Here is a 25,397-nt window from a genome sequence, read left to right on the forward strand (position 1 = left end):
CCAGCTCGTAGTGCTAGGTGTTGTCTAACTCACTGGTGTAAGAGTGTGGGTGGCACTGGCTCACAGGTGTAAGTCGTTACAGGTAAACACCATTTGCAGCTTGAAAAGGTAAGATCACACTACATGCAAAAGGTAAAGTTTGTTTTGTTTAATGACACAACCAGAACACATTGATTAAGTAATCAGCGGCTATTGGGTGTCAAACATTTGGTAATTCTGACACGTAGTTTTTCAAAGAAAACACACAACATTTTTCAGTTAGCAGCAAGGAATCTTTTATATTCATTTCCCCACAGACAGGACAGCACATACCACAACTTTTGATATGCCAGTCATGAGGCATCAGTCCATCCAGGCGTAAAAGTAAACATTGATTAGTCTTTAGGACCAGGAATGTGAAATGTAATTTAATGTCTGTTTACTAGTTATTTAAGACTTTTTATTAAAAAACAAAACAAAAAAACTTCTATCCCTAAAGTGTCCCTTAATTAAGTGTGTAAGTATTTGCATGTGCAGGTGCGTCGTGTCTTCAAAATGTAAGCTGGCTGTAAGTAAACAGACTGGCTTTGGGTATTGGGGATGTAAAACATACTTAAATGCATGTTCTGTTTATATTAAGGGTTGTTTCTTTTTCTTTTCATGTAATACAAAGATGATCCATGTCAACGGGTAAGCATGACTTGTATACATGATTAAGCAATAAAAATATAATACATTGCTTTAAACTTGCAATATGTGCTCTGTTTGTAAAATACCATACCAAATGTCAATTTTTTTATTAATTGTCTTTTTTTTTCTCATTCTTTTTGGTAAATAAACTATTATCTTACACAAACAGACAAAGATGGTTGAAAAGTAACTTTTTTATTCGACCCATTTTATCTGAAAATCACTATTATCTTACACAAACAGACAGAGATGGTTGAAAAGTAACAATTTTTATTCGACCCATTTTATCTGAAATAAACTACACTATTATATTTACTGAGGACAGGATGTAGCCCAGTGGTATAGCACTTGCCTGATACGCAGTCGGTCTGGGATCGATCCTCGTCGGTGGGCCCTTGTTCCAGCCAGTGCACCACGACTGTTATATCAAAGACCATGGTATGTGCTATCCTGTCTGTGGGATGGTGCATATAAAAGATCCCTTGCTGCATTTGGAAAATTGTAGCGGGTTTCCTCTCTAAGACTATATTTTGAAATTACCAAATGTTTGACATCCAATAGCCGATGATTAATAAATTACCAAATGTTTGACATCCAATAGCCGATGATTAATAAATTACCAAATGTTTGACATCCAATAGCCGATGATTAATAAATTACCAAATGTTTGACATCCAATAGCCGATGATTAATAAATCAATGTGCTCTAATATTTGCCATGTTTGTTTCATGTGTTAAATACCATTTAATACTACAAATACCATTTAAAACTACAAATACCATTTAATACTACAAATACCATTTAATACTACAAATTAACAATAAATGTGTTACATGTACATGTATATATTGTCTGATAACCTCACAGCACCAACTCACATTAATATGACATCATATATTAACAGTAACATCATACTCATATTACCTGTGACATCATACTCTTTAAGTGCAATCATTTTTCATGGGAGAACTGTGTCCTGTATACTTAAGAATTAGAGAGAAACATTTATTATATAACATGCAGTGAAATATCTGGAAATATCATTGAAATAAAAGTGTTATCAGTCACTCGGTGACACTTTAGAGTGACAATTTAACTATTTGACTCTAAAATGTGTTATTGTCACTGTAGAAAGTGTTATCTTCACTGTAATAAAAAACATGAAATATCCTCTATATATTGGAGATCCCTTTTGAGACTTGTGATTGGTTGCTCTACAGAAATTTTGCCACAGCCAAACGATCCAATGAGACAAACATGATTGAAATTTAATGCTCTGTGGCACATAAATTAACCTAAAATTGATTGATCTGTGACACATAAATTAACTTAAAGTGCAAGTGCTGTAAATACGTTTTGATTGAAAAGGACATTTAAATTGATTTTAAACCTGGTTTTGGGAGAAATGTAAGCAATAGACTAAGACATTTGTGTCCGTTGGATACCACTTATTTTAAAGCTTCTTGTTCAAAAATGTATCCAACTTGCTTTCGCTTAATAGATACATTATGAAGCAACTTATAAGAAATGGTATCTAATATTTGGCCATTCATGTAGTATTCTTTCTATATAAGCTTATAAAATGTTCCTTCCACATTAAATTCTCCATATATTAGACCATATACCTATACGGTAGTTGTGCACTTACGGGGATCTTGGGGGTGGGACGTAGCTCAGTGGTAAAAGCGCTCGCCTGATGTGTGGTCAGTCTAGGATCGATCCCCATCGTTTGGTCCATTGGGCTATTTCTCATTTCAGCCAGTGCACCATGACTGGTGTATCAAAAGCTGTGGTATGTGTTATCCTGTCTGTTGGATGGTGCATATAAAAAATCCCTTGCTACTGATGGAAAAATGTAGCGGGTTTCCTCTCTAAGACTACATGAATATGTTAGAATTACCAAATGTTTGACGTCGAATAGCCGATGATTAATAAATCAGTGTGCTCTAGTTGTGTCATTAAACAAAACAAACTTTAACTTTATCTTTAAGGGGATCTTAGTGCTAAGATTGCTTTGTGGAACCGGATCCAATCCTTTAAACAGCAAAATATGCTTAAATTGCAATTTTTATTAAAGCTGCACCCTTCGGTTTTTTGGTAAAGTAAACTACTACAGCTTTTTTTTACCTTTAACTTGTAAGATTTCATTTAACTGATCAAGTCTGACAAATCTAATGTGTGTCTGCTCCTCCTGGTGTTTGTAGGAGCTAAACCTTAGTTTTATGTCAACACGAAATGTCATGTACCTCCGAAACTAGGACCAGCAGCCAGTTTATTCATTCACCTCTTTCAAGCAGCCACCTGTCCAAAGAGACCTTTTCTTTTTTGTTCTTTATGGGATCTAGCCTGGTGAGTAGAAAGCTTGCCAGAGATGCTGGGCTTGTTGGGTCAAATCCCTTCGGTGGACCCATTCTGATTGTGTATTTGTTCACCCCACCAGGCCACCATGACTGGTATATCAAAGGCCATGGTATGTGCTGTCTTGTGTAGGAAAATGAATGAATATTTAACAACACTCAGGTACAAAACTATACATCAGCTATTGGTGTCAAACACACGCAAGCATATAAATACATTACATTTTATATATATATATATATATATATATATATATATATATATATATATATATATATGTATATATATATATATACAGTCAAACTTCGATCACTCCACCTTCGATCTGTCGAAAACTTTGATCTCTCGATCTGAAGTGACGGTCCCGGCCGAGTTGCTATACAAACTAGTAATAACAACCTTCGAAAACTCAAACTTCGAAAACTCGATAACCTCGATCTCTCTACCTAATTCTTTGGTCCCGCCATAAAGATTTAATAGGGTATGCACCTCTAAAACTTGTCGCATGTGGATTGATCAAACAGTCGTTGCCGATAGTATTTTAAAGACGGATGTGTTGTCAATCATGTCAAACAAGCAAAGCGCACCTGTCTCAGGTGGTCTTGACTGTCAAGGATTAGGGTGATAATTACAAAATAATAGATCGCCGACTAAGTGGAATGAAATGATCATATGTTTAGTGTTCGTCCGTGGCGGAGAGCCTCGCTACGTAATACTTAATTACAGACATAGTCTGGTTAACATCAAAGAGCATTTGTAATAATTGATAACACTGTTTGTTTTTGCTCTCAAAGGCGTGAATTGTGTCAAACTTTAGCTTTTCTATCTATGTATTTGTTAATGTTTATCAATTACCAGTCATTTAGTTATTGATACATCACAGATTGAGAAGTCTGGGGAAGGACCCGGTAATGTGGGGTTTGCCAAATCGGTTTTAAAAAGTTCTGCTTTCTTATCATCCAAGCAATCTTGTGTAGGGCCAAGAAATGGAAGGTTGGTGGCCAGATTGGAGAAAGAAAGTAGAGGTGCAAAGCATAAATAATTTTGTGTAAAACAAATGTACTTATAGTGTTATTAGGCATCCAGCATTCTATTTGTTAGTTATGTTCCGCCATGTTTTGACATCTGTAAAGTAAGTCAACGTTACGTTTTGTTATTTATATATGTATGTAAATGCCTTCTTTTTTCCTTTTTTCTGTCAATAAATACATGTAGCCTATATGCCCAAGCATATATTTCAAATTCATCTGGGTGATCTTTTTTGTTTTATTTACTTATTTTTACAATATGCGCTAAATTAATGTATGACAGGCATCGAAGATGCCAACAGCTGGGGTGGGGTGGGGTGAGGTTTCTGATATATTAATTCGCCTTTCAACTGGAGATGCGTAGTTTTTAGAATTCAGAGGTATGCGTCGAACCGCACGCTTCTTACCATATTAAGCGAAATAAACCAGTTGCAATGCAGTTTCAAATTTGAACTCTTATATATTAATTTCGAAAACTCAAACTCCCTGAAACTATTTCCTCATTCCCTTCAAGATCGAGTTATTGAAGTTTGACTGTATATAATATATAATTGTGTCAAACTGGAGTAAAGAACAGTGGAATGTCTGTAGGAAATTGCATATAAAAGATCCCTTGCTGCTAAGACTATCAAAATTACCAAATGTTTGACATCCAGTAGCTGCTGGTTAAAAAACCCATGTGATCTAGTGGTGTCATTAAACAAAACAAACTTTAACTTTTCTTCTTCATGTGTCTGTTTAAAACAGGATGGACTGTATTTCTATAAACAGGTACAGCCATGATGAATCATAAGGCTTGGAGCAGATGATATACACATATATTGCACAACAGGTGGAATTTTGACTGTCAGGTTTAAACATATTTTATGTCACTCATTAACAACAAGGGATTGCTGAACAAGCTCACAGAGACTGTGATATTAGTGCCACTCCCACCACAGCAATATTATAATAGAAATAGAGATTATTATACAAGCTTGTGTGTCATACTGAGATTATGAAACGAGTGTCGGGATTCTTGTATCGCCTGAGCGAGATTGAGGATAATACACAAATCCTGACACGAGTTTTGTAAAATCATTATGATTCACATGTGACTGTAATCATTTCTTTATTATCCATATTATCTATAATATTTTTTTTTATGAGTAACAAGGACCATTTAAAAACATTTCAAATGTAACTAGGACTAGGAGACGACAACACGACATCATTTTAGTAAAACATTATACAGAGATAAGACTGGGGAAGCCGCATTAAGTTATGATATCGCTTCCTAAAATTATGTCATTATTTGTGCACGTAAAATCAATACTGGTTATATTTCTCTGTATATCTTGAACTATGTGGATAATAAACTTTTTTATCTTCTTTGATTATACCAGTTTATGATGATACTATCCACAATAAAGCTAGTTTTGCTTATTCCTAGTAACAACACAATTTAGTATTTGTTGTAAATGTTATTTTTATCAAAAATGGTTCATTATTGTTATTTGAATTAAAATGTTTGAATGTGCATGCATAAACATGTTAAAATGTAGCAGTTTGTACCTAAGCAAATAGTGGCCTGCAAGAACCTGCCAAAACTGATCCATGGGCATCCCTTCCCATTCATTTAAAAAGGCCAAACCAATGTCACTTTTAAAAAAATAAAGGTAATGTAGGAAATGCCTGAAACTATTATTTTCTGTGATGAGGTTCTTGCCATGTACTGTTTGTGTTTAAAACAATAATAAAACTTCTCTCCCTCATACTTGTTTTGAAGATAAAAGGAAATAAACTAAAAAACATTTTAACTTGTCCTTATTAAAAATAATTGTATTTATTTAAGACAGGTATGGAACGTTAATTAACAACATGGAAAAGTATCCATATATAAGTGATTTATCAATTCAATTTCTTTTTATTAGATGATAAGTCATTTTGTATTTTAAGACTTAATCTATGCAATATGATTGTACTTTATAAACAAACTTGTTTACACTGCATTTTTAAAAAAAATGTTATTTGAGTTGATATGGGTTTAAAACTCATTTTTAAATTGCATGCCAATTTATCAGTTCCCTTTTGTAACAAATGGACTATAAATTTATAAGATGATTTAAACAATAAAGAGACTTATTAAGAGTTCAATTTGTGCTGTATTAGATGATTATTAACTTTATGAAAAAAGTGATACTTCCATTTGTTTAACACCACCACTAGCACCGTGATTCATCAATCACTGGCTGTTGAATGTCTTTGTTATCTTTACACATCAAGAACACTAGTGGGGTGTCACGATACACAGCTGCATCGATGCATCATGATACTACCGCTGACAATATTATCATACACGATACACTTGCTTGTGTATCGATTCATATTTTGACCATTTCTATATATTTATCCCATATTCATTTACAAACACCAATTTGTACTGGTATGTACTTATATGACAAGTTATTTCTCAGCACAGAATAATATGTTACTGCTGATGTCAGTGTATCTATGATGTGGAATTTATGGATCATAACTGTTTTAGTTTCAAATTTTTATTTTTTATTTTTAAATCATTTCACCCAAGCTTCAAATTCTTGTTTTACTGGGAAAACATTATGAATCAGGTATCATGGTACATATCGTATCGTGGGTTATGTATCGTGATATGTATCATATCGTGGGTTATGTATCGTGATATGTATCGTATCGTGGGTTATGTATTGTGATATGTATCGTATCGCGGGTTATGTGTCATGATATGTATCGTATCGTGGGTTATGTATCGTGATATGTATCGTATCGTTGGTTATGTATTGTGATATGTATCGTATCGTGGGTTATGTATCGTGATATGTATCGTATCGTTGGTTATGTATTGTGATATGTATCGTATCGTGGGTTATGAATCGTGATATGTATCGTATCATGGGTTATGTATCATGATATGTATCGTATCGTGGGTTATGTATTGTGATATGTATCGTATCGTGGGTTATGTATCATGATATGTATCGTATCGTGGGTTATGTATTGTGATATGTATCGTATCGTGGGTTATGTATTGTGATATGTATCGTATCGCGGGTTATGTATCATGATATGTATCGTATCGTGGGTTATGTATTGTGATATGTATCGTATCGTGGGTTATGTATCATGATATGTACAGTATCGTGGGTTATGTATCGTGATATGTATTGTATCGCAAGGTAGGTGTATATCATGACCGTCTAGTAGGGCCCTCATGAAATAATTTTACTTTATCATTCATTAAAGCTTGTGATAAAAGAAAATCCTGCGGCTGCACAGTGGTAAGTCTGTATTTACGAGGAATCCTAATTATCGCTCGTCATCAGCCTCAGACATAGTAACAGGTGACTGGCACTACTTTAGGATTGTTGTCATGTGATGGCATTTTGTGTCTTACCGGGATTATCACCCGGGTTTAGTTTATCAATACAGTTCTGAGCAGCTTGGAGATTTCTTAGCTGACCATAGACACGCAATGGCTTCAGGGATTTATCCAGGATTTTTCAGCAGGGTCCCATTGCTGATGGGATTGGGAAAATTAGCACAATTTAATCAAAATTTGGATTTTTATTTAAGCAATTGAATGATCGAATGAATCATTGTTAAACTAAATTAACAAAAAAGACATGATTACAAGAATATTTAATTGAATCAAATTGGGAATGTTCAGTGACACTTGGTTTTGGTAAGGGGCCTATGTTTGGTACCACAGAACATCTGGATAAATCTCTGGGCTTACTGCAGCTTAGTACCAGGGAGAGAAAATGTAACATATGTGGATGATAAGTCAGATGATCACATTTTTCTCACATCTTTAAAGGGTTTGCTGCCACTGATGTTTTTTTATTAAGAGAGATTCTTTAACCTCTAAAATTACATATTAAATAATTTTCTTGTTAAAAAAAATAAGTGTGTATATTCAGTATATTTATTGTGAATGAAGCTAAAACAAGGGTGACTCTCCATCACTCTTTTAAGGCTAGTTCAAGCAGAGTGATACTTAGCTCCCATTAACATGTGAATTTATATGGAATCAGTGTGGTAATGTCTTAAATGGCTCTCCACAATCCAAGTTAACGTGAATTTATATGGAATCAGTGTGGTAATATCTTAAATGGCTCTCCACAATCCAAGTTAACGTGAATTTATATGGAATCAGTGTGGTAATATCTTAAATGGCTCTCCACAATCCAAGTTAACGTGAATTTATATGGAATCAGTGTGGTAAGAAACTTAAATGGCTCTCCACAATCCAAGTTAACGTGAATTTATATGGAATCAGTGTGGTAATATCTTAAATGGCTCTCCACAATCCAAGTTAACGTGAATTTATATGGAATCAGTGTGGTAATATCTTGAATGGCTCTCCACAATCCAAGTTAACGTGTGAATTTATATGGAATCAGTGTGGTAATATCTTAAATGGCTCTCCACAATCCAAGTTAACGTGAATTTATATGGAATCAGTGTGGTAATATCTTAAATGGCTCTCCATAATCCAAGTTAACATGAATTTATATGGAATCAGTGTGGTAATATCTTAAATGGCTCTCCACAATCCAAGTTAACGTGAATTTATATGGAATCAGTGTGGTAATATCTTAAATAATGGCTCTCCATAATCCAAGTTAACGTGAATTTATATGGAATCAGTGTGGTAATATCTTAAATAATGGCTCTCCATAATCCAAGTTAACGTGAATTTATATGGAATCAGTGTGGTAATATCTTAAATAATGGCTCTCCACAATCCAAGTTAACGTGAATTTATATGGAATCAGTGTGGTAATACCTTAAATAATGGCTCTCCATAATCCAAGTTAATGTGAATTTATATGGAATCAGTGTGGTAATATCTTAAATGGCTCTCCACAATCCAAGTTAACATGAATTTATATGGAATCAGTGTGGTAATATCTTAAATGGCTCTCCACAATCCAAGTTAACGTGAATTTATATGGAATCAGTGTGGTAATATCTTAAATGGCTCTCCATAATCCAAGTTAACATGAATTTATATGGAATCAGTGTGGTAATATCTTAAATGGCTCTCCACAATCCAAGTTAACGTGAATTTATATGGAATCAGTGTGGTAATATCTTAAATGGCTCTCCACAATCCAAGTTAATGTGTGAATTTATATGGAATCAGTGTGGTAATATCTTAAATGGCTCTCCACAATCCAAGTTAACGTGAATTTATATGGAATCAGTGTGGTAATATCTTAAATGGCTCTCCACAATCCAAGTTAACGTGAATTTATATGGAATCAGTGTGGTAATATCTTAAATGACTCTCCACAATCCAAGTTAACGTGAATTTATATGGAATCAGTGTGGTAATATCTTGAATGGCTCACCATAATCCAAGTTAACGTGTGAATTTATATGGAATCAGTGTGGTAATATCTTAAATGGCTCTCCATAATCCAAGTTAACGTGAATTTATATGGAATCAGTGTGGTAATACCTTAAATAATGGCTCTCCATAATCCAAGTTAACGTGAATTTATATGGAATCAGTGTGGTAATATCTTAAATGGCTCTCCATAATCCAAGTTAACATGAATTTATATGGAATCAGTGTGGTAATACCTTAAATAGCTCTCCATAATCCAAGTTAACGTGAATTTATATGGAATCAGTGTGGTAATATCTTAAATGGCTCACCATAATCCAAGTTAATGTGTGAATTTATATGGAATCAGTGTGGTAATATCTTAAATGGCTCTCCACAATCCAAGTTAACGTGAATTTATATGGAATCAGTGTGGTAATATCTTAAATGGCTCTCCATAATCCAAGTTAATGTGTGAATTTATATGGAATCAGTGTGGTAATACCTTAAATAATGGCTCTCCATAATCCAAGTTAACGTGAATTTATATGGAATCAGTGTGGTAATACCTTAAATAGCTCTCCATAATCCAAGTTAACGTGAATTTATATGGAATCAGTGTGGTAATATCTTAAATGGCTCTCCATAATCCAAGTTAACATGAATTTATATGGAATCAGTGTGGTAATACCTTAAATAGCTCTCCATAATCCAAGTTAACGTGAATTTATATGGAATCAGTGTGGTAATATCTTAAATGGCTCTCCATAATCCAAGTTAAGGGAGCAACTAATCACTCCCCTCAGTTTTTTACATGATGAGGCCTGCATATGTATGAAATTTGTTGAATGTAAAATCTAGTTTGGGCAACTATAAACATTAGGATAATGAGAAACACATAGAATTCAAAACAAAAAAGGTTTTATGAAATTTTAGTAATTATAAAAGCTCTAATAGTTAGAAATATGTTATAATGGCAGGACACTCTTTTAAAACCAGAGAGGGGTGGGACTTAGTGCTTGATGTGTGGTCGGTCTATGATCGATCCCTATGTTATAATGGTAGAGAGGGGTGGGACTTAGTGCTTGATGTGTGGTCGGTCTATGATCGATCCCTGTCAGTAAATATGTTATAATGGTAGAGAGGGGTGGGACTTAGTGCTTGATGTGTGGTCGGTCTATGATCGATCCCTGTCAGTAAATATGTTATAATGGTAGAGAGGGGTGGGACTTAGTGCTTGATGTGTGGTCGGTCTATGATCGATCCCTGTCAGGCCCATTGGGCTATTTCTCATTTCAGCCAGTCCTTCACAACTGGTGCAATAAAGGCCATGGTATGTACTATCCTCTGTGGGATGCTGCATATAAATGATACCATGCTGCTAATCAGAAAGAGAAGCCATTTGTGTGGCAGCAGCGGGTTTCCTCTCTCATTATCTGTGTGGTCCTCAACCATATGTCCAATGCCATATACCTGTTATTAAAATGTTTTGAATACGGATATAACAATATACTCGAATATTTGGTGCAACCATTCTCGCAATTTTTGAGACCTGTGATTCGATTGTTCTTACAATGTTTCGACCGATTTTGTAATAGATCAAGCACATAGACCAATTTTTTTTTTTATTCAACCCATTGGACTGATACCCTATAACACTGTTACCTTTTTAAAATATTGCTTTTCCTTTTTGCAAAACCTTTTCACTTTTATATTCATATTCGTGATATGTATTGTATTCGCCACCATGTGTATTCGTTACACACCTAGTTTTGAATGCATCATTAAATGGTTTTTAACATTCATTCCTTCCTTTAATACCACAGAACAGTAAGTTAGAAAATCAAATTTTTCTCATATCCTTAATACCACAGAACAGTAAGTTAGAAAATCAAATTTTTCTCATATCCTTAATACCACAGAACAGTAAGTTAGAAAATCAAGTTTTTCTCATATCCTTAATACCACAGAACAGTAAGTTAGAAAATCAAGTTTTTTTCATATCCTTAATACCACAGAACAGTAAGTTAGAAAATCAAGTTTTTCTCATATCCTTAATACCACAGAACAGTAAGTTAGAAAATTAAGTTTTTCTCATATCCTTAATAGCATATTCAGGGATAGGACATAACTCAGTGGCAAAACACTTTCCAGATGTTCAGTCAGTCTAGGACAATCCCCATTGGTGTGGACTATTGGAAAAATGTAGCGGGTTTCCTCTAAGACTATATGTCAAATCACCAAATGTTTGACATCCAATAGCCGATGATTAATAAATCAAGTAAAAAAGTCTGTATTTGACTCACGTCATTTGGACCTGTGAGATGACTCAGTGTCAACTATCAGCAACTATAGAAAGGCTCTAATGTCCATGGTTTAAAAAAACTACAATTGACATTGGTTTTGTTTAACAACACCACTAGAACACATTAATTTATTAATCTTTAACTATTGGATGTCAAACATTTGGTAATATTTTGACATATAGTCTTAGAGAGGAAACACGCTAAATCTTTCCATTAATCACAAAGGATCTTTTATAAGCATCATCCCACAGACAGGATAACACATACCACAGCCTTTGATATAGCAGTCATGGCATACTGGTTCAAACGAGAAATAGCCCAATGGGCCCTCTGATGGGGATTAATCACAGATCGACCACAGATCAAGCCAGAGCATTACCACTGGGAATCAAAAAGAATCGGCTAAACACAGGATTTTTAATTCATTTTAATTCTGTTTCTGACGTTACATTAGGCCAAATGACATTCCTTGCCCCGTCCTTTAACAGACCCTGAATAGACGTATTTTCTTGGATAACAAACTGCAGAGTTTCAGTCTTATGTCATCAAATTGAAGTGCATCTTGGCAGCTGTAAAATGTTCCATACAGACAGCAGATAAACAGTTGATCTCAGGAAGGGTTTATCTTACCCACACAGGCCAGCAGGAAGAAATTCACAAAATTTCCGGGACAAACATCATTTGGACTTTGATGTGTCACCGTCTGGGCCACACTCCATCACGGTTTTAGAAACAGCATTCAAGTGTCAACGTTCTGAAAATGGGCAAATTTAGGTGTTTTGTAAACAGTTATATTCTTTGGCATTTGTTACAGTAACCCAACTCATAGCATAAGTTAGTACTTTATGAAAGGTATTTGGTCCTCTTACATCAATGTATTTTTAGCTAAAATATAGTTTGTTGTTTTTGTTTTCCATATCTGGCTGTATGATATGTTTTTCTGAGTGCATAATCAGCTACTTGATGTCGAACATTTATTAATTCTAACATAATCATAGCAAAAACTCACTATATCTTTCCATTTGCAACAATGGATCTTTATATGCACTTTCCTACAGGCAAGACAGTATATAGCATGGCCTATGATATACCAGTCAGGGGTATTGGGATTAAAAAAATAACAAAATAAAAATTGTGTGTGTGTGTGTGTGTGTGTGTGTGTGTGTGTGTGTGTGTGTGTGTGTGTGTATATATATATATATACTGAACAAAATAAGAAACTTCCGCTAACTTTGCTTGAACATAACTTGATGAAAACAAACCGGGGGAATAATTGTTATGTATGCGTTTAAAGAGTGTTCCATGATGCATCGTTTGGTGCAAAAATCATGGCCATGGGTTAACAGAAACTGGGAGAAATTTTGACCAAGTGTGGTAGGGGATAAAAAAAAAAAAACCCACTTAATAACGGGTATGACCACCTCTTGAATTGACCACTGCAGTGCATCGCAGGCGCATAGAATTGACTAAAGTGTTGATTTCTGCCTGTGGAATACTGTTCCATTCCTGAATGAGCGCTTGACGAAGTTTGTTGACATTAGTGGGTGGGTTGGGACGACACCTCAATCGTCTGTCCAGACTATCCCAGACATGCTCGATGGGGTTGAGATCAGGACTTTTAGCAGGCCAGTCATCAATGAAATTAATGTTATTTGTCCTAAGAAAATTTACAGTGTCTCTAGCTGTATGAGAGGTGGCATTATCATGCTGAAAAATTGAGATGTTGGCGTTGTTATGGAACAGAGGAATGACGTGATGAGCGAGAATGTCATCGTGGTAATGTTGAGCATTTAAATTGCCATCAATGACGACTAGTGGTGAACGATAACCATGGGCAATGGCTGCCCAGACCATGACACAACCCCCACCCCCGAAACGATCTCGTTCAAGAACACAACAGTCAGCATAGCGCTCATTTCTCCTATGGTAGACGTGCACCCTGCCATCACCACATTGTAAAGAAAATCTGGATTCATCTGAAAAAAGAACGGTATTCCAGCGTCGCCATATCCAACGAGTGTGTACACGTGCCCAATTAAGACGATTTAGACAATGACGTTGCGTTAAAACGCATCTGACGTAAGGATGTCATGCATGCAGATGATTACGAACAGTTTGCCCACTGATTTGGTTATTATGAAGCCCAGGTGTGTTAGCAGCAGTAGCAGTGGCAGTTTGGAATCGATTGCGCAAATGCGCGTTCGTGATATAGCGGTCTTGACCACGCGTTGTAACAGGCAGACGTCCACGAAGTGGCAAGTCGTTAGTGCTTCCTGTCATTCGAAATCTTACGCAAAGATTTCGTATCGCTCGACTAGAACTCCCAACATGTCTTGCAACGTCTTCTGTCGACATGCCAGCATCAAATGCCAATCACCCGTTCGCGTAAATTATTGAGTATTCTTGGCATACTAAAAATGCTACAATGTAAAAAACGTTAATTGTTTTTACAAATTTTGAAGCGTTTTCGTTCACTTGACAACAATGTCAGTAAGACAAGTAAAACAAATTGACCGAATACTACATGGGACATGTCGAACCATGCATGCATGTGCAAATTGAATTTCACGTTGTCGACGATTAACAGTGCAAAAATAATCGATAAAATTCATGAATCCTGATAATACAGCTCAAGGCTAATACTACCTATATAATTTCATTACACAATGAATTCTTTAACACAACAAATACTATATGTACAAATCGGAAGTTTCTTTTTTTGTTCAGTATATATTATTATTATTATTATTATTATTATTATTATTATTATTCCACTGCCCACTTTCCTTTTACTCCTTTGAATTCTCTCTCATTTCTTCCCAATCTGGCAACGTCTATCCTTCAATCTTTTTGCTGTCCACTTCCACATCCCAGTCCTTGTCTCTCCAACCATGGCAGGTGCTTGTCTCTTGTGGCTATCCGTGCCACACACCTATCATTCCCCATCAACCTTTGGCTGTGGGCTTAGTGTGACCATTTCGGAAAGTGTTCAGTGGTTACTTCTAACATGGTTAAAAGGCACTTGTAATCACCTACCATATTCCCCTAGTACCAGCGGTCGTTAGTTAGTGCCATGGGTCAGACCAGCTTTATTAGCAGCAGAGGACAAGGATGCTAGGTAGGTGGGAGGATTGGGATTAGAAAAAATAACCGAGAGAATGGATCCACTGAAGTGATTTGATCCGATAACCCAAGACCCTCTGGGAAGTGATAGAGATAGATTCTACCCCATGTTATTATTAATTTTAAATTGTATTTAAAGGACATGGTATGTACTGTCCTGTCTGTGGGATGGTGCTAATTAATCAAAACGAGTAGCCCATGGAGTGGCGGCAACATGTTTTCTCTTTAATTATTTTTGTGATCCATAACCATATGTCTGATGCCATGTAATTGTAATTAAAATGTGTTGAGTGTGTCGTTAAATAAAACATTTCTTTCTTTCCTACAAATCTACTCGTTTTGTGGGAAATAAATAAAGCAGATTGTCAGAGTCAGTGTGTAAATATGGCAAACTGAAACAGAATGGAAACCACATTACATACATTCAAAGATACGTCATTATTTTCCTAGATAATCTATAAAAATCCTATTTGCTTCCTTTATGACTTTTCCATTAATTTTCCACCTGTTTCTATAGCTCTAGAAATGGGAGTGTAGTTCCATCATATTGTAATTATTTTCTTTTTAGTATTTCAACACAAAAGGTAAAACATTGATTTTAGCATTTATTATTTTTTACATATATGGACTCTGTGTGTAGTGATTATCTCATTGTCTGTATATGTGTGTGTTTGTGTGGTTTGGTACAAAAGCTTTTACATATATGGACTCTGTGTGTAGTGATTATCTCATTGTCTGTATATGTGTGTGTTTGTGTGTGTTTGTGTGTGGTTTGTGTGTGGTTTGTGTGTGTTTGTGTGTGTTTGTGTGTGTTTGTGTGTGTTTGTGTGTGTTTGTGTGTGTTTGTGTGTGTGGTTGTGTGTGTTTGTGTGTGTTTGTGTGTGTTTGTGTGTGTTTGTGTGTGTTTGTGTGTGTTTGTGTGTGTTTGTGTGGTTTGTGTGGTTTGTGTGTGTTTGTGTGTGTTTGTGTGTGTTTGTGTGGTTTGTGTGTATATGTGTGTGTTTGTGTGTGTTTGTGTGTATATGTGTGTGTTTGTGTGTGTTTGTGTGTGTATGTGTGTGTATGTGTGTGTTTGTGTGTGTTTGTGTGTTTGTGTGTGTTTGTGTGTGTTTGTGTGTGTTTGTGTGTGTTTGTGTGTGTATGTGTGTGTATGTGTGTGTTTGTGTGTATATGTGTGTGTTTGTGTGTGTTTGTGTGTGTTTGTGTGTGTTTGTGTGGTTTGGTACAAAAGCTTTTTTTTCCATTACCAAGCACCACCTTGTGTGTAAAAGTACACATGCAAGACAACCTTTTTTTTCTCTTTTTTTTAAAGACAGTTTGCTGCTTGATTAAAAAAAAAAACCCTAGGTGATGAGGCCAAAGTTGTTGTTGTTTTTTGTGCTTTTTTTTGGTGGGGGGGGGGGGGTTTGTGGGGTGTTTTTTTGTGTGTTTTTTTTAAATCTTTATTTTATATAAACCTGCATCACATGTTTTAGAGCATGGGTGTGGATGTTATGGGTAAATGGAAGAGTGAAGCTAATCAGTAATATCATTATCCCATCTGTGATTACTTAAGTACATAATACAGGTTGCACTATAGCAAATAAAAACTCACTGCTCTCAAAGATAATGTATGTTGCTAAAATACTTATTATGCACTATATTAACCAAAATATGACCTATAAATATGAATACTTCAACCCTTCTACCACAAATTTAACTAATGGAAGGAAATGTTTTATTTAATGACACACTCAACACATTTTTATTTATGGTTATATGGCTTCGGACATATGGTTAAGGACCACACAGATGTTGAGAGAGGAAACCCACTTTCGCCACTTCATGTGCTACTCTTTTCGATTAGCAAGGGATCTTTTATATGCACCATCCCACAGACAGGATAACACATACCACAGCCTTTGATATGCCAGTCGTGGTGCACTGGCTGGAGCGAGAAATAGCCCAATGGATCCACTGACGGGGATCGATCCCAGACTGATCGTGCATCAAGTGAACGTTTTACCACTTGGATACGTCCCGTTCAAAATGTTAACTAACGAAAATAGAACCTTTCTTGGCTCATTTTTACAACACAAAGTTTTGATTTTTTTTTTACAGGTACCCCATACAAGTTTAAAGGATAAGGATATTTGACACAGTGATAGTGAATAATATAAGTTGTAGAAGCATCACTAAGGGTTTATGGATTGTTATACCGTCTGTATCTTGCTGACATGTTTAACTAGTAATTAACAATAACAGATTAATGCCAAACTGTAAGGACTACTAACCATCGTTTATATAATGAAACTTTGACTATGCAGAAATGACAGTCATTTTTTGCACCCTTGTAACAAATGAATTTCTGCATCGCACATTAATATAATAACAATAGTCCAATGTTATAGGTGGGGTATAAGAGATTTGACTTTGCCCATGCATGGTATAAGGGTTTTGTCCAAGGCTAAATAACCAATGAAATTCAAATATTTTACATGAAGGCAAGAGAAAAAAACAAATTACATACTGTACGTTTATTGCCCAGATACAAACCTTTATCACCAGTGGCAGGAATGGTGGTTGTAACTGCACTATCAAAAGTTAAGAGCACTTTGAACTTTGACCCAGCTCAATGTTATTTGATTTATTGTTGCTAGTTAGTAAGAGTAATCTTTGTTTCCAGTCACAATGATAATATGTCAAACATCAAATAGCCATCATTCATCATTTCTAATGTACCAGGGTGTTGGTAAATATTCCTTTCCTTTTAAATTTAGCAACAGCACAACACTCATTCATTTTCCACATTAATGTACAACTCATTTTCCTCATTAACGTACAACTCTCATTTTCCTCATTAACGTACAACTCCCATTTTCCTCATTAACATACAACTCATTTTCCTTATTAACATACAACTCATTTTCCTCATTAACATACAACTCTCATTTTCCTCATTAACATACAACTCTCATTTTCCTCATTAACATACAACTCCCCATTTTCCTCATTAACATACAACTCATTTTCCTCATTAACATACAACTCCCCATTTTCCTCATTAACATACAACTCCCATTTTCCTCATTAACATACAACTCCCCATTTTCCTCATTAACATACAACTCTCATTTTCCTCATTAACATACAACTCCCATTTTCCTCATTAACATACAACTCCCCATTTTCCTCATTAACATACAACTCATTTTCCTCATTAACATACAACTCCCCATTTTCCTCATTAACATACAACTCCCATTTTCCTCATTAACATACAACTCCCCATTTTCCTCATTAACATACAACTCTCATTTTCCTCATTAACATACAACTCCCATTTTCCTCATTAACATACAACTCCCCATTTTCCTCATTAACATACAACTCATTTTCCTCATTAACATACAACTCCCATTTTCCTCATTAACATACAACTCCCATTTTCCTTACTAATATACAACTCTCATTTTCCTCATTAATGTACAACTCTCATTTTCCTCATTAATGTACAACTCCCATTTTCCTCATTAACATACAACTCTCATTTTCCTTATTAATATACAACTCTCATTTTCCTCATTAATGTACAACTCTCATTTTCCTTATTAATATACAACTCCCATTTTCCTCATTAATGTACAACTCCCATTTTCCTCATTAACATACAACTCCCATTTTTCTTATTAATATACAACTCTCATTTTCCTCATTAATGTACAACTCTCATTTTCCTCATTAACATACAACTCCCATTTTGCTCATTAGTGTATAACTCCCATTTTCTTTATTAACATACAACTCTCATTTTCCTCATTAACATACAACTCATTTTCCTCATTAACATACAACTCCCATTTTCCTCATTAACATACAACTCATTTTCCCAATCTAATTAAAATTAGCTCCACTATTACATGTGGATCTAACACCAGCCAGTTGGAGCTCATGTCCACCAATCAAAACCTTACTTGCAGAATCCTACCAGTGATTTAAAAATAATTTGAAAACATTCCGAATTATCCTGAGGGTATACGACATGTTTCGTGTGAATTACGAATGTCGTAAAACATGTTTTATTTTATAAAATAAATAATTTGTAATGTAAAACTGAAGACTGATTTAGTTGGGTTTTTTTATAAATAAATAAATAATGTAAATAATGTAAAATTGAAGACTGATAACCCACCCCGTACGTATTGGTATGGTTCGCTGGACTGCGGCCACTAAAATACACTCGCCCGATATTTTTATAATTTGTATGCTCCCAAATAACGTTATAAAAGGCGAAGTGTGATTGGTCAATATTTAAATTATTATTTACAGACGAAATGTTACCTGGACATTGGGGACTACGCAGTGTTGTTAGTTTTAAATCACTGGCAGGATTCTGCAAGTAAGGTTTTGATTGGTGGACATGAGCTCCAACTGGCTGGTGTTGGATCCACATGTAATAGTGGAGCTAATTTTAATTAGATTGCTCATTTTCCTTATTAATATACAACTCTCATTTTCCTCATTAATGTACAACTCTCATTTTCCTCATTAACATACAACTCCCATTTTCCTCATTAATGTACAACTCCCATTTTCCTCATTAGTGTATAACTCCCATTTTCTTTATTAACATACAACTCTCATTTTCCTCATTAACATACAACTCTCATTTTCCTCATTAACATACAACTATCATTTTCCTCATTAGTGTATAACTCCCATTTTCCTCATTAACATACAACTCTCATTTTTCTCATTAATATACAACTCTCATTTTCCTCATTAACGTACAACTCTCATTTTCCTCATTAATGTACAACTCCCATTTTCCTCATTAGTGTATAACTCCCATTTTCTTTATTAACATACAACTCTCATTTTCCTCATTAACATACAACTATCATTTTCCTCATTAACGTACAACTCTCATTTTCCTCATTAATGTACAACTCCCATTTTCCTCATTAGTGTATAACTCCCATTTTCTTTATTAACATACAACTCTCATTTTCCTCATTAACGTACAACTCTCATTTTCCTCATTAACGTACAACTCTTTTTTTCCTCATTAATGTACAACTCCCATTTTCCTCATTAGTGTATAACTCCCATTTTCTTTATTAACATACAACTCTCATTTTCCTCATTAACATACAACTATCATTTTCCTCATTAGTGTATAACTCCCATTTTCTTTATTAACATACAACTCTCATTTTCCTCATTAACATACAACTATCATTTTCCACATTAGTGTATAACTCCCATTTTCTTTATTAACATACAACTCTCATTTTCCTCATTAACATACAACTATAATTTTTCTCATTAACATACAACTCTCATTTTCCTCATTAACATACAACTCTCATTTTCCTCATTAACATACATCTCTCATTTTCCTCTTTAACATACAACTCTCATTTTCCTCATTAACATATAACTCTTATTTTCCTCATTATCATATAACTCTCATTTTCCTCATTAACATATAACTCTCATTTTCCTCATTAACATATAACTCTCATTTTCCTCATTAACATATAACTCTCATTTTCCTCATTAACATATAACTCTCATTTTCCTCATTAACATATAACTCTCATTTTCCTCATTAACATATAACTCTCATTCTCCTCATTAACATATAACTCTCATTTTCCTCATTAACATATAACTCTCATTTTCCTCATTAACATATAACTCTCATTTTCCTCATTAAACATATAACTCTCATTTTCCTCATTAACGTGCAACTCTCATTTTCCTCATTAATGCACGACACTCATTTTCCTCATTAATGTTTTCTGTTGACTTACAACACTGCAGTGAATTGGAGAAATTGTAAGAATGATCTATATCTGGTGACTGAATGAAAGGAAATTAATCTACCGTACATTTGTTTGAGGGAAAACATCTGAGTTAGTTGCACAGAAATCTGTTAATGTTCATCATATTGTATGTAACAACAGATATTATGGATGTACTGATGACAACATTTTTAAAATCAGTTATTGTGATAAACAAGTTGTGTTAGTAATATACCATTTATTTGGTTTTGCTAAGTGGGTTTTTGTTTTGTTTCCATATTGGATACGTGATTGTTAGAAGGAATCAAGCCATTTTGGTATAAAAGTTGAAGTATTTAAGTAGGAATAAATATAATTATACTAACACATCTTCTGTAATACTGGTTAATAATGCATTAGAAATAATAATTTTGAAAAGTACCAGTTGTTAAAAAAAACCCCACAAACAAGTACTACTTTTTAAAAAATGAAACAGTTCTTTGGGTTTTGTTCCATTTTGGAAGTGTTTGGGGTTTTTAGAGAATAATCATTTGTAATGCAATCTGGATTATTATTAGTCTTCTACTGGTCCAACCGGAGGGGACTATAGATTTCATCTCCGTCTGTCTGTCTGTCCATCTGTCCCACATATAGTTTTCCAGATGTTTCTTTTTTTTTAGAAAACCTTGAGATATTGAGCTGACATTTTGTATATAGCTTTATCATATACTGTTACAGATCAAGTTTCACTTTCATAGTGATTTACCTATTTTTGACAGAGTTATGGCCCTTGAACTTAGGAGATGTGAAACATTGTTTTCCACACATTTTTTCAGAAGGCCTTGAGATATTGACCTGAAATTTTGTATATACACATGTAGCTTTATTATGTATTGTTACAGATTAAGTTTGACTTTCATAGTGGTTTACCCTTTGTTGATGGAGTTATGGCCCTTAAACTTTGGAGATATGAAAATTTGTTTTCTGGACTTTTGTTTTGCAATGCCTGAAGATATTGATTTGATATGAAATTTTGTATATATCTTTATCATGTACTGTTACTGATCAAATTTAACCTTTATGGTGATTTACCCACTTTTCACAGAAGTATGGAGGCCCTTGAATTTAGGAGATACGAAAAATGGTTGGGTCTGGTAGGGTACATGTATTGCTTTAGCAGTACTCTCAGAATGCTTGTTATATTTGTTTTGTTGTTGTCTAATCACATCACTTCACTGGAGCACATTGGTTTATTAATCATCAGCTGGTGGATGTCAAACATTTGGTCATTCTGACATATAGTCTTAGATAGGAAACCCGCTTTCTTTCTTGTTTTAGCAGCAAGGGATCTTTTATATGCACCATCCCACAGACAGGATAGCACATCCCAAAGCCTTTGATATACCAGTTCAATTTGGATTCATGCAGGAAACGAAATGTTATAATTTAAAGAATTATTTTTAAAATATATATTGTCACATTTCAAAATACAATAAGTAGCATTATATATTTTGAACTTTTTTTTAATTGAAAATCAAATTTTTCTTTAAAGCATCGCTCAATAACATATTTTCTCCCCCAATAAAATATAGTTGCATTATATATAAGATTTTTTAAAATTGAAAATCCAATCTTTCTTTAAACTATCACTCAATGAAATATTTTCTCCCTCAATAAAATATAGTTGCATTTTTATAATTTATATAAGATTTTTAAAAGTTGAAAATCCAATCTTTCTTTAAACTATCGCTCAATGAAATCTTTTCTCCCCCCCTCCCCCCAAAAATATAGTTGCATTATATATAAGAGTTTTTGAAATTGAAAATTCAATCTTTCTATAAAGTATCGCTCAATGAAATCTTTTTTCCGAGTTAATTACTCATACATCTGGTGTCAGCTTGTGATGAAGTCGTCGTGACTCGTCAAAACATGGTCAATATTTGCCACCAAGTCTATCCTTAGAAAGTGTCAATGTCAACTGCTGTGACTTAACCAAACATTTCTCTTGATACGGAGTCTATCTGAACCAACCCACTCTGAGTGGTGGTGGCCAAATGATACTTACTTGTTAGTAGTTCCATCGTTTGTCTGTCGCGGCTGCCGGACGTTATGTGTGTGTGTGTGGTTAATTGAGATGTGTTATTGGCACCCATAGCAAGGACTCCAAAAAGAACAGATGAAAGAGAACGTGGGTTTTTCTCTGACATGGATTTAGCATGATGGGATTGTTGTATGTTACAGATCATTGTCAACTTTTTCTAATGTTTTCAGGAAGCTGGGTAAGCATGAATAAACATTTCTGAAAAATGCTTTTTCAAAGGTTTAGCACAGTACAGAATGTATAAATTGGATACATTTGGAAGTTTTCATGGCATATTGTATGTAAAAATTGTTGGGTTTTTTTGGTGTGTTTTTTTATAATTTATCAATATATATCTGTCACAAATTTTATAAAATTGTGCAGTATTTTGGTATAAATTCCCGCACATTCAATTTCTTTATGACATCAGCCAGTCATAATCAAGTAAATGATAGAATGTTTTTAATAATGTAATGCTATTTTTGAAAGGTTTACTTCAATACAAAATGTATTTAATAAATATGGAAGTTTTCATGGCATGATATAATGTATAGGATTTACCATATTGCTTAAATATATTAATGTTGATGGGCTTTGTTTCACTTTGGTGGGTTTATTGGGAGAGTAATCAGTTGTAATGCAATTTGATTCATGCAGGAAACCAAATATTATAATTTGAAAAAAATGCATTGTTATATATAGTCTTTATCCAAACATATGCCAAAAGACAGCATTTATAAATTAGATTTCATTGAATTTATTACCAAATTAATCTGCCAATTTCAGTTTGAGTTCTCCACTACGTATCCCCACTCTAACAGACTGGTATAAAGGAGTAGTCATTGCAGTTTAACTGATTTTAATGCTTATATCCAGTATGGTTCAAGCATGCTGTCCTGGGCATGCACATCAGCTACCGTGGCTCTCTGGCTAGAACAGTGGGTTAGTGCGAGAGAATTTGGTGTTGTGACTGTCCACCTGGCCACTGGGTGATTACAATCTGGGAGCTGGACGTGAACTCGGTGTCTACCACTTGAAGTCCTATGGCCACAACACGACTCAGGCTGTTTGGTGTCCTATAAGTTTAACTTGAGTCTTAGAGGTGGTGTTAAACCAATTATTTGTTTTATTGTTCCAACTAGTGCTCCATTACTGGGATATCAAATGCCTTGCTTTGGGCTATGCATGTAACAGTGAGTGGGTTTCTGCTTTCACTTTTTACACCAAATGTTAGAAATGTCTAACAGCCATAGTTTAAAATATATTCGCATTAACTGTTATAAAGAATTAGGGTTTTTTAAAAGTACATACATGTATACATTTTATTCATTCCCCCGTCTGTAGGTTTTGTTGTTCCATGCATTAACTGTTATAAAGAATGAGGGTTTTTTAAAAGTACATACATGTATACATTTTATTCATTCCCCCGTCTGTAGGTTTTGTTGTTCCATGCATTAACTGTTATAAAGAATGAGGGTTTTTTAAAAGTACATACATGTATACATTTTATTCATTCCCCCGTCTGTAGGTTTTGTTGTTCCATGCATTAACTGTTATAAAGAATGAGGGTTTTTTAAAAGTACATACATGTATACATTCTATTCATTCCCCCGTCTGTAGGTTTTGTTGTTCCATGCATAAAGTGACCCATGTTGGTGGGCCCATTGGGCTATTTCTCATTCCAGCCAGTGCACTGTGACTGGTATATTGAAGGCTGTGGTATGTGCTGTCCTGTCTGTGAGATGGTGCATATAATTGATCCCTTGTTACTAATGAAAAGGTATAGCAGGTTTCTTCTCTATGTCTGTGTCAAAATGACCATATGTTTAACATCCAATAGCCGATGATTAATAAATCAATGTGCTCTAGTGGTATCATTAAACAAAATAAACTTTTAATAAATCAATGTGCTCTAGATGTGTTGCTAAACAAACAATGTTTTACTGTTCCAACTTGTGCTGGTATATCAAAGGCCCTGGTTTGTGCTGTCCTGTCTGTGGGACAATGTTTTACTGTTCCAACTTGTGCTGGTATATCAAAGGCCCTGGTTTGTGCTGTCCTGTCTGTGGGACAATGTTTTACTGTTCCAACTTGTGCTGGTATATCAAAGGCCCTGGTTTGTGCTGTCCTGTCTGTGGGACAGTGTTTTACTGTTCCAACTTGTGCTGGTATATCAAAGGCCCTGGTTTGTGCTGTCCTGTCTGTGGGACAATGTTTTACTGTTCCAACTTGTGCTGGTATATCAAAGGCCCTGGTTTGTGCTGTCCTTTCTGTGGAAAATGCATATAAAAGTGAGTGGCTTCCTGCTTTCACTTTCTACACCAAAAGTTAGATATCTAGCAAACATTATAGTTTAAAAATATGTTGGCATGAACTGTTACAAATAATTACATGTATATATTCTATTCATTTCCAATGTGTAAGTTTTGTTGTCCCATGCATAAAGCGACTCCTGGCCTATTTCTTGTTCTAGCTAGTGAACTGTGACTGGTATATCAAAGGCCGTGGTATATGCTACCCTATCTATGTGATGGTGCATATAAAAGATCCCTTGCTACTAATGGAAAAATATAACCGGTTTTCTCTCTATGACTGTGTTTGACATCCAATAGTTGATGAACAATGTGCTCTAGTGATGTCGTTAAACAACACAAACTTTTTTTCCATGCATAAAGTGTACGTGTAGGTGTAATAGGAAAAACATTGACACT

The 25,397-nt window shown here is 34.7% G+C and overlaps 1 protein-coding gene across 2 annotated transcripts in view; it reads left to right on the forward strand.

Annotated features, from left to right (window-relative positions):
• LOC121383104 overlaps positions 1-25,397 on the forward strand; it is a 42,926-nt gene continuing 17,529 nt past the window's right edge. The window contains exons 1-2 of one of the 2 annotated variants that reach the window (XM_041512897.1): positions 53-108; positions 653-669. The gene's annotated coding sequence lies outside the window, so the exon portion shown is untranslated. Of the gene's footprint in view, positions 109-652; positions 670-25,397 lie in introns of both variants that reach the window. The other variant, XM_041512889.1, reaches the window with a different exon arrangement.

Source organism: Gigantopelta aegis, chromosome 2 (genome assembly GCF_016097555.1).
Source record: "Gigantopelta aegis isolate Gae_Host chromosome 2, Gae_host_genome, whole genome shotgun sequence".
In the NCBI taxonomy this organism is placed as follows: Eukaryota; Metazoa; Mollusca; class Gastropoda; order Neomphalida; family Peltospiridae; genus Gigantopelta; species Gigantopelta aegis.